Below are 9,086 nucleotides of genomic sequence, written 5' to 3'. Positions count from 1 at the left end.
GCAAGAAACATTGCTTTCAAGCCGAAAACAACTATCATCTGTCATCTGTTCAGAAGGTGTTAAAATATGTTTGAATAGCAGGCAACCTCAAGTTCCTTTTATATTTCACCAAAACCGGTGTGGTGTACAATGCAAACACTGAGGGGTATTCATTTCTATTATTTTACAGAGGCCTAAAAGTAAGACTGATGATGACAAAACAGTATGGTCTCTGCAAAAATTTAAATAAAATGGAGGCAAAAACACATGTAGACTGCTGTAAACTGAGGTAGGACCCTTTCACATGGGCGGCATCTGTACAGTGCCATTTTTTGCTAAGAAAAACTGATGAAAACTGATTATATCAGTTGACATCAGTTTGCTCATCTTTCTTCAGTTCAGTTTACATCAGTTTTTATCGGTTCAGTTCAGTTTACATCATTCTACGTAATTTTTTTTTTTTGCAGAAACCAAACAGAGGTGACAGTTGTATAAACTAAAAAATGTTTCTTGCCTAAATACAAACATAAACATTTGAATCTACCTGACCTTGGCTTGGTATCAGGAGATCCCAAAAATTTCCACTTATTAAGTGATTTAATAGTACTGACTGGCATATTTAAGGCTTTGGATATCTTTTTATATCCTTTGCCATCTTTGTAAAGTTTCATTACCTTGTTACGCAGGTCTTTTGACTGTTCTTTTCAGGGCTGGTGCAAGGATTTTTGACACGCTAGGTGAAACATAATTTTGCCACCCCAATGGCTCCGCCCTTGGCTCCACCCCTTTGCCCTGCCCATGTATACCAGGGAAGGTGGCGGGGGAGATGTTTGTGGTGCCTCTCCACTATTTATTCTGCTGTGGTCCGCAGGCCCGCACCTGCACCTCTGCACCCGGCCTGAAGACAAATAGTGGCTGCACCAGCTCGCTTCCTCACACCAGCCGTGGTCTGCAGGTATACAGACAGACTAGGACATTATACAGGCAGGCTAGGATGGTATATAGACAGGCTAGGATGGTATATAGACAGGCTAGGATGGTATATAGACAGGCTAGGAGGGTATATAGGCAGGCTAGGACAGTATACAGGCAGGCTAGGATGGTATACAGGCAGGCCAGGCCCTAGTCTAGGGGGGAGAGAGAAGAAGGTGATGACGAAGAGAGGGGGGGAGGAAGATGGTGCATAGCACAAAGGGGTGGGAACAGAGAGGGAGGTAATTCTGGGGGTCTCACTCACCAATTATGTTCTCCCATTCAGGCTGGTCTCCCCCAGGGCTGTGGCAGCTATTGTTTGAAAACAGAACTCCTCTCATAACACAGTACAGTACATTGCAGGCATGTGGCTGGAGTGCGGGCAGGCTCAAATGGAAGGCAGAGAATTGGATTGGACAAGCAGTGCAGTGAGGGAGGGGTTAGGAGGACAGTGTAGACAGAACACAGCCCGACTCCTACACAAGCTAGCTGGCTTTCAACGATCTCACTGTATCACTGTGACAGGATGCCGGAGGCTGTGGAGTGCCGGAGCTAGAGCTATCCTTGATCTCAAATCCACACCGTACATGTCTTGCTGCCTGGGGGAGAAGACACTCCTCCCGCAGTTACCCACACAGACTCCGCCCCCTGCTCCGCTGAGCTTGTTTATCCTAATCCCTGCCCTGCACATAATCTGGCTTGTAACTCCGCATCCTGCAATATAACTCCAATCTGCTCGGTGCGGGAGGGTGTGTGATAGCAGCCAGCAGTGCGGGGGTCACTGTGTCAGCCAGGATTTTACCGCCCCCTCCATCCTGGCGCCCTAGGCTGCTGCCTGTCCCACCTAATGATGACGCCAGCCCTGGTTCTTTTCTATCTCCTCATGAGTGTCTAGCCTGCTTAGTGCATCCATGTGAGAGCTAACAAACTCATTGACTATTTATACACAAACACTAATTGGGATTTAAAAAGCCACAGGGAAATTAAACTTTAATTGCCATTTTAACCTGTGCGTACCACCTTATGTGTCTGTACTAGGGATGAGCTTCATGTTCGAGTCGAACGTACGTTCGACTCGAACATTGGCTGTTCGGCCGTTCGGCGAATTCCGAACGTTTTTGGGCCGTTCGCGTCAAAATTCGAGTGGCGCGCGCGGACCACAATGCACTGCGGTGGCGCAGTGCATTGCTGGCTCATGATTGGCCAAGCATGCACTGTGACCCCGCATGCTTGGCCAATCGTAGCGCCAGCAGCGAGGAGAGCCATGATTGGCCACAGGCATCCTGCCTGTGGCCAATCATAGCTCAGGCTGTGTAGTGCACGCCCCACACTATATAAGGCCGCCTTTGAGGCGGCCTCGTGTAGTGTGTTATCATCTGAAGCAGTGGGTGTTCTGTGTACCTTCAACACAGTACACACCGATCGTTTTTGGCTGATTTCCTATCTTGCTGCTGTGTAGTGGTTGTTGTTTGTGCCCTGACCGCAGTATACACCACTATATTCACCTCACCTATATAGCTAGTGATCTAGCTTTAACCACTTAACAACTGCCCATTGCCGATTAACGGCTTCAGGGCGGTTGTTTAACTCTGAGAGGCCGTTAATTAACGGCCTCCCAGAATTCTGCTCTCGCGCGCCCCCTGGGGCGCGCACTCGAGAGCATCCGTGACCGCCGGGTCCACAGGACCCGGCGCATCACGGATCACGGTAAACGGCCGCTCGTCGCGGCCGTTTACCACGTGATCGCTCCGTCAAATGACGGAGTGATCACTTGTAAACAAACCGGCGTCGTGTTATGACGCCAGTTCCTCCCTCCCCTCTCTGTACCGATCGGTACAGCGGAGGGGAAAGAGATCGGTGTCAGCACCGATGTGGGCTGCATCTGCAGTGCCCACATCGCTGCTCACCGAATTTAACCCCTCAATTCCCTGCCAATACTCTGCAATACCAGTGCATACTCTGCAGTACCCTGCCATTACTCTGCAGTACCCCGCCATTACTCTGCAGTACCCCGCCATTACTCTGCAGTACCCCGCCATTACTCTGCAGTGCAGTACCCTGCCATTACTCTGCAGTACCCTGCCATTACTCTGCAGTACCCCCCATTACTCTGCAGTACCCTGCCATTACTCTGCAGTACTCCCCATTACTCTGCAGTACCCCCCAATACTCTGCAGTACCTCTGCAATATTCTGCAGTACCCCTGCCATTACTCTGCAGTACCCCGCCATTACTCTGCAGTGCAGTACCCTGCCATTACTCAGCAGTACCCTGCCATTACTCTGCAGTACCCCCCATTACTCTGCAGTAACCCCCATTACTCTGCAGTACCCTGCCATTACTCTGGAGTACCCCCCAATACTCTGCAGTACCCTGCTATTACTCTGTAGTACCCCGCCAATACCCCGCCAATACTCTGCAATACCCTGCCATAAATTGCCATACCCAGCCATACTCGGAGATACCCAGCCATACTCGGTGATACCCTGAAATACCCAGCCATAAACGCCCCCCACCCCTCACCGCCCTCCGGTGCTTCTACCAACTCGCCAGTACGATCAAAGCCAGAATCTTTTTTTTATTTTTTATTTCAGGCTTCCCAGCCTAGAGGTGAGATGTGGGGTCATATTGACCCCCAGATTTCACTGTAAAGAGGACCTGTCACCCCATATTCCTATTACAAGGGATGTTTACATTCCTTGTAATAGGAATAAAAGTGATCAAAAATATATTTTTGGGGAAAAAAATGTCAAACTAAAATAAATAAAGTAAAATGAACAATAAAAAAAAAAAAAAATTTAAAGCGCCCATGTCCCCATGTGCTCGCATGCAGAAGCGAACGCATGCGTAAGCCCCGCCCACATATGAAAACGGTGTTCAAACCACACATGTGAGGTATCGCCGAGAACGTTAGAGCGAGAGCAATAATTCTAGTCCTAGACCTCCTCTGCAACTCAAAACATGTAACCAGTAAAAAAAAATTTTAAGCGTCGCCTATGGGGATTTTTTAAGTAGCGACGTTTGGCGCCATTCCACGGGCATGTGCAATTTTGAAGAGTGACATGTTTGATATCTATTTACTCAGCATAACTTCATCTTTCACTTTATGCAAACATTGGGCTAACTTTACTGTTTTTTTTGTTTGTTTTTTAAGCACAAAACTGTTTTTTCCCCCAAAAAAACGCGTTTGAAAAATTGCTGTGCAAATACCGTGTGAGATAAAAATTTGCAACATCCACCATTGTATTCTCCAGGGTCTTTGCTAAAAAAATATATATATATAATGTTTTGGGGTTCTCTGTAATTTTCTAGCAAATAAATGATGATTTTTACATGTAGGAGAGAAATGTCAGAATTGGCCTGGGTGCTCCAGAACGCCTGATGGCGCTCCCTGCATGTTGGGCCTCTGTATGTGGCCACGCTGTGTAAAAGTCTCACACATGTGGTATCGCCGTACTCGGGAGTAATAGCAGAATGTGTTTTGGGGTGTAATTTGTGGTATGCATATGCTGTGTGTGTGAAATAACCTGATAATATGACAATTTTGTGAAAAAAAAAAAAAAGGAAATAGGCCGTCAGTACTTCAGGTGTGATCAATTTTCAGATATTGGCACCATAGCTTGTGGACTCTATAACTTTCACAAAGACCAAATAATATCCACCAATTTGTACTTATTTTTACCAAAGATATGTAGTAGTATGAATTTTGGCCAAAATTTATGAAGAAAAAATTACTAATCTGCTAAATTTTATAACAGAAACGAAGAAAAATTCATTTTTTCGCAGAATTTTCGGTCTTTTTTCTTTTATAGCACAAAAAATAAAAAACTGAGAGGTGATTAAATACCACCAAAAGAAAGCTCTATTTGTGTGAAAAAAAGGACAAACATTTCCTATAGGTCCAGTGTTGCATGACTGAGTAATTGTCATTCAAAATGTGAGGGCACCGAAAGCTGAAAATTGGTCTGGTTATTAAGGGTGTTTAAGTGCCCAGTGGTCAAGTGGTTAATAATAGAGCTTGCAGTCAGTAGTGTTAGGAGATAGTGCGTGCTGTCTGCGTGCTCTGTACCCAGTACATACCGCTATAATATAGGGCAGGCCCCTACTTTCAAACATCCAACTTACAAACATCTCCTACTTGCAAACGCAAGGAGACAGCAGCAAGTGAGATACCTGTACCCAGTACATACCGCTATAATATAGGGCAGGCCCCTACTTTCAAACATCCAACTTACAAACATCTCCTACTTGCAAACGCAAGGAGACAGCAGTAAGTGAGATGAAAAAAGATGGACGACAAAACAAATTATACAGGGGTGATAACCCTTCCCTATGTTTTCCAAAAAGCTTAAAAATAGTTTTTTTGACTGGAGCTACACTTTAAAAATGTACCGGTTGAAAATTACAAACAGATTCAACTTAACACAACAAACCTACACAGTCCCTGTCTTGTTTGCACCGCCTGTATACTGCTGTTCTGAGTATATAGGGCCTGGGGGCCACACGCATTTCCTTTTTTTAATATGGGTACGGGGTTCCCCTTAATATGCGTACAAGACCCAAATAGGCTGGTAATGGGCAGGGAGGGCTACCCATGCCATTTTTCTCAATGATTTTCAACCATATTGCAGGAACCAGATATAACATTAAAACCGCAAGCAGTTTTAAAGGGACTGTTCTAAACACGGGAAACACGTGGCACTTCACAGGCATACTACAGACACCCCCCAGGCACCATATTTAAAGGAATATTTCACCTTTTTTTTCACTTTAATCGTCATTAAAATCAGTGCTCCCGCCAAAACGGCAGTTTTTAAAACTTTTTTTTGCAGTGACCCATGTCCCCTGAGGCAGGAGGCAGGTCCCCAAACCCTTTTTAGGACACTATCTTACATATTAGCCATTAAAATTAGCACTTTCCATTTCGAACGTTCGAGTCCCATAGACTTCAATGGGGTTCGAACGTTCGTAACGAACGCGGGGGTCGTTCGCAAGTTCTGGTGCGAACCGAACCGGGGGGTGTTCGGCTCATCCCTAGTCTGTACTAAGGCCAAACATTCCAGAACTTTTTATCAGGGCCATTTGGGTGATTTCTGTTATTATTATGATTTAAAAAGGATCCAAAAACGATGTGATAATAAATGGCTTCATGTGATTGCTATCCCTAAATAAAAGACAGTTTTTTGGCATGATCAGACATGTTTTCAATATTAATTCCAAAATGTCCCTATTTCTGCCAGGGTATGCAAACTTTTGAGCACAACTGTACATCCGTTCCATTGTGTTTCAGAGGATTTGGGTGTTGGATCTTCCTTTTAAAAATAAAAACAGAACTGAAAAGATACGGATGTATCCCCCTTGAACTTTTCAACCTTTTGCCACATTTCAGGCTTCAAACATAAAGATATAACATTTTAACTTTTTGTGAAGAATCACCAACAAGTGGGACACAATTGTGAAGTGGAACGAAATTTATTGGATATTTTAAACTTTTTTAGCAAATAAAAAACTGAAAAGTGGTGCGTGCAAAATTATTCGGCCCCTTTACTTTCAGTGCAGCAAACTCACTCCAGAAGTTCAGCGAGGATCTCTGAATGATCCAATGTTGTCCTAAATGACTGATGGTGGTAAATAGAATCCACCTGTGTGTAATCAAGTCTCTGTATAAATGCACCTGCTCTGTGATAGTCTCAGGGTTCTGTTGAAAGCGCAGAGAGCATCATGAAGACCAAGGAACACACCAGGCAGGTCTGTAATACTGTTGTGGAGAAGTTTAAAGCCGGATTTGGATACAAAAAGATTTCCCAAGCTTTAAACATCACAAGGAGCACTGTGCAAGCGATCATTTTGAAATGGAAGGAGTATCAGACCACTGCAAATCTACCAAGACCTGGCCGTCCCTCTAAACTTTCAGCTCAGACAAGGAGAAGACTGATCAGAGATGCAGCCAAGAGGCCCATGATCACTCTGGATGAACTGCAGAGAGCTACAGCTGAGGTGGGAGAGTCTGTCCATAGGACAACAATCAGTGGTACACTGCACAAATCTGGCCTTTATGGAAGAGTGGCAAGAAGAAAGCCATTTCTCAAAGATATCCATAAAAAGTCTCATCTAAAGTTTGCCACAAGTCACCTGGGAGACACACCAAACATGTGGAAGAAGGTGCTCTGGTCAGATGAAACCAAAATCGAACTTTTTGCCCACAATGCAAAACGATATGTTTGGCGTAAAAGCAACACAGCTCATCACCCTCAACACACCATCCCCACTGTCAAACATGGTGGTGGCAGCATCATGGTTTGGGTCTGCTTTTCTTCAGCAGGGACAGGGAAGATGGTTAAAAATGAGGGGAAGATGGATGCAGCCAAATACAGGACCATTCTGGATGAAAACCTGTTGGAGTCTGCAAAAGACCTGAAACTGGAATGGAGATTTATCTTCCAACAAAACAATGATCCCAAACATACAGCAAAATCTACAAAGGAATGGTTCACAAATAAACGTATCCAGGTGTTAGAATGGCCAAGTCAAAGTCCAGACCTGAATCCAATCGAGAATCTGTGGAAAGAGCTGAAAAATGCTGTTCACAAACGCTCTCCATCCAACCTCACTGAGCTTGAGCTGTTTTGCAAGGAAGAATGGGCAAGAATTTCAGTCTCTCGATGTGCAAAACTGATAGAGACATACCTCAAGCGACTTGCAGCTGTAATCGCAGCAAAAGGTGGCTCTACAAAGTATTAACGCAAGGGGGGCCGAATAATTTTGCACGCCCCACTTTTCATTTTTTTATTAGTTAAAAAAGTTTCAAAAATCCAATAGATTTCGTTCCACTTCACAATTGTGTACCACTTGTTGGTGATTCTTCACAAAAAATAAAAATTTGATATCTTTATGTTTGAAGCCTGAAATGTGGCAAAAGGTTGAAAAGTTCAAGGGGGCCGAATACTTTCGCAAGGCACTGTAGCTGCCCCGCCTCTCCGGTACCTTTTCAGTGTGTGTATGTGTATTCTGTATGTATACTGTGTGGCCCCATAATCTTCTATTGCCCTGGGGCCCCATAATATTCTATTGCCCGGGGGCCCCATAATTTTCCATTGCCCGGGGGCCCCATAATATTCTATTGCCTGGGGGCCCCATAATCTCCTATTTCTCGGGGGCCCCATGAGTTGTCAGTCCGCCCCTGATTCTATACATTAAGGTGAAAAATCTTCTTTGCTACAGCTTCCCCCCAGAGCACCCCCCCCCCCTTTTCTTACCTGAACCCATCCGTTCCAGTGATAGGCACAAGCCCAGCGGCTCTAGCTGATGTCTATGTCCTCATTGGAAAGATTGATAACAGCAGGAGCTGTGTGGCTCCCACTGCTGTCAATGAAATCCAGTGACACGTGAGCTGGGGGGGGCGGCTCCGAGTCCTGCTGTCTATGTCAATGGATGCAACAGCAGGACTCAAGAGCGTGCTCACATGGGTGCCCGATGAAGAGAAGAAGCCCGGAACGCCAACGGGGCACCCCAGAAGAGGAGGATCGGGGTTGCTCTGTGCAAAACCCTTGCATAGAGCAGATAAGTTTAACAAGTTTGTTATTTTTATTTATAAAAATGTGAACCTTTACAACCACTTTAAGGTGTCTAATATGAAGGTATATAAATACCATTAATCAGAGCGAATAGAATGCAGTGTAGATATAGATTTTCTGATTTTATTTTTCTCTACTTAAACTGGCGAAAAGTGAAACAGATCAGGAGGAAACAAAACATTAAAAACAATGATAAAAATCAAAGCCGCAACATGCAGCTATAAAAATAAACAAATACGCCCAGATTCATATTAAAACATTTTTGGAGAGAAGCAAAACTATAATGTTGATATAATTTCTTTCTCTTTTGAATTGTAGCATCTTTTTAAAAATCTTATTCTGTATCAGGAATTCAGTGACAGGTGGGAAACATGTATGAGCATTGTACATAGAGAGAACTGCAAAGTGACAGCTGTCATCTTTCTCCCCCAGCATAGATGACGGTAGATCTTTATCTAGGTCAGTGGATCCTAATTTTCTATAATATGGCACTTGTCTCATATATATTTGTATTACTTTCACTTGACTATAGAAAATCCAAATAAAAAAAACTTGAAAAAA

Source organism: Lithobates pipiens, unplaced genomic scaffold (genome assembly GCF_037356315.1).
Source record: "Lithobates pipiens isolate NorthernLeopardFrog02 unplaced genomic scaffold, aLitPip1_a1.2 Scaffold_16, whole genome shotgun sequence".
Classification (NCBI taxonomy): Eukaryota; Metazoa; Chordata; class Amphibia; order Anura; family Ranidae; genus Lithobates; species Lithobates pipiens.
This window is presented reverse-complemented; position numbering follows the sequence as displayed.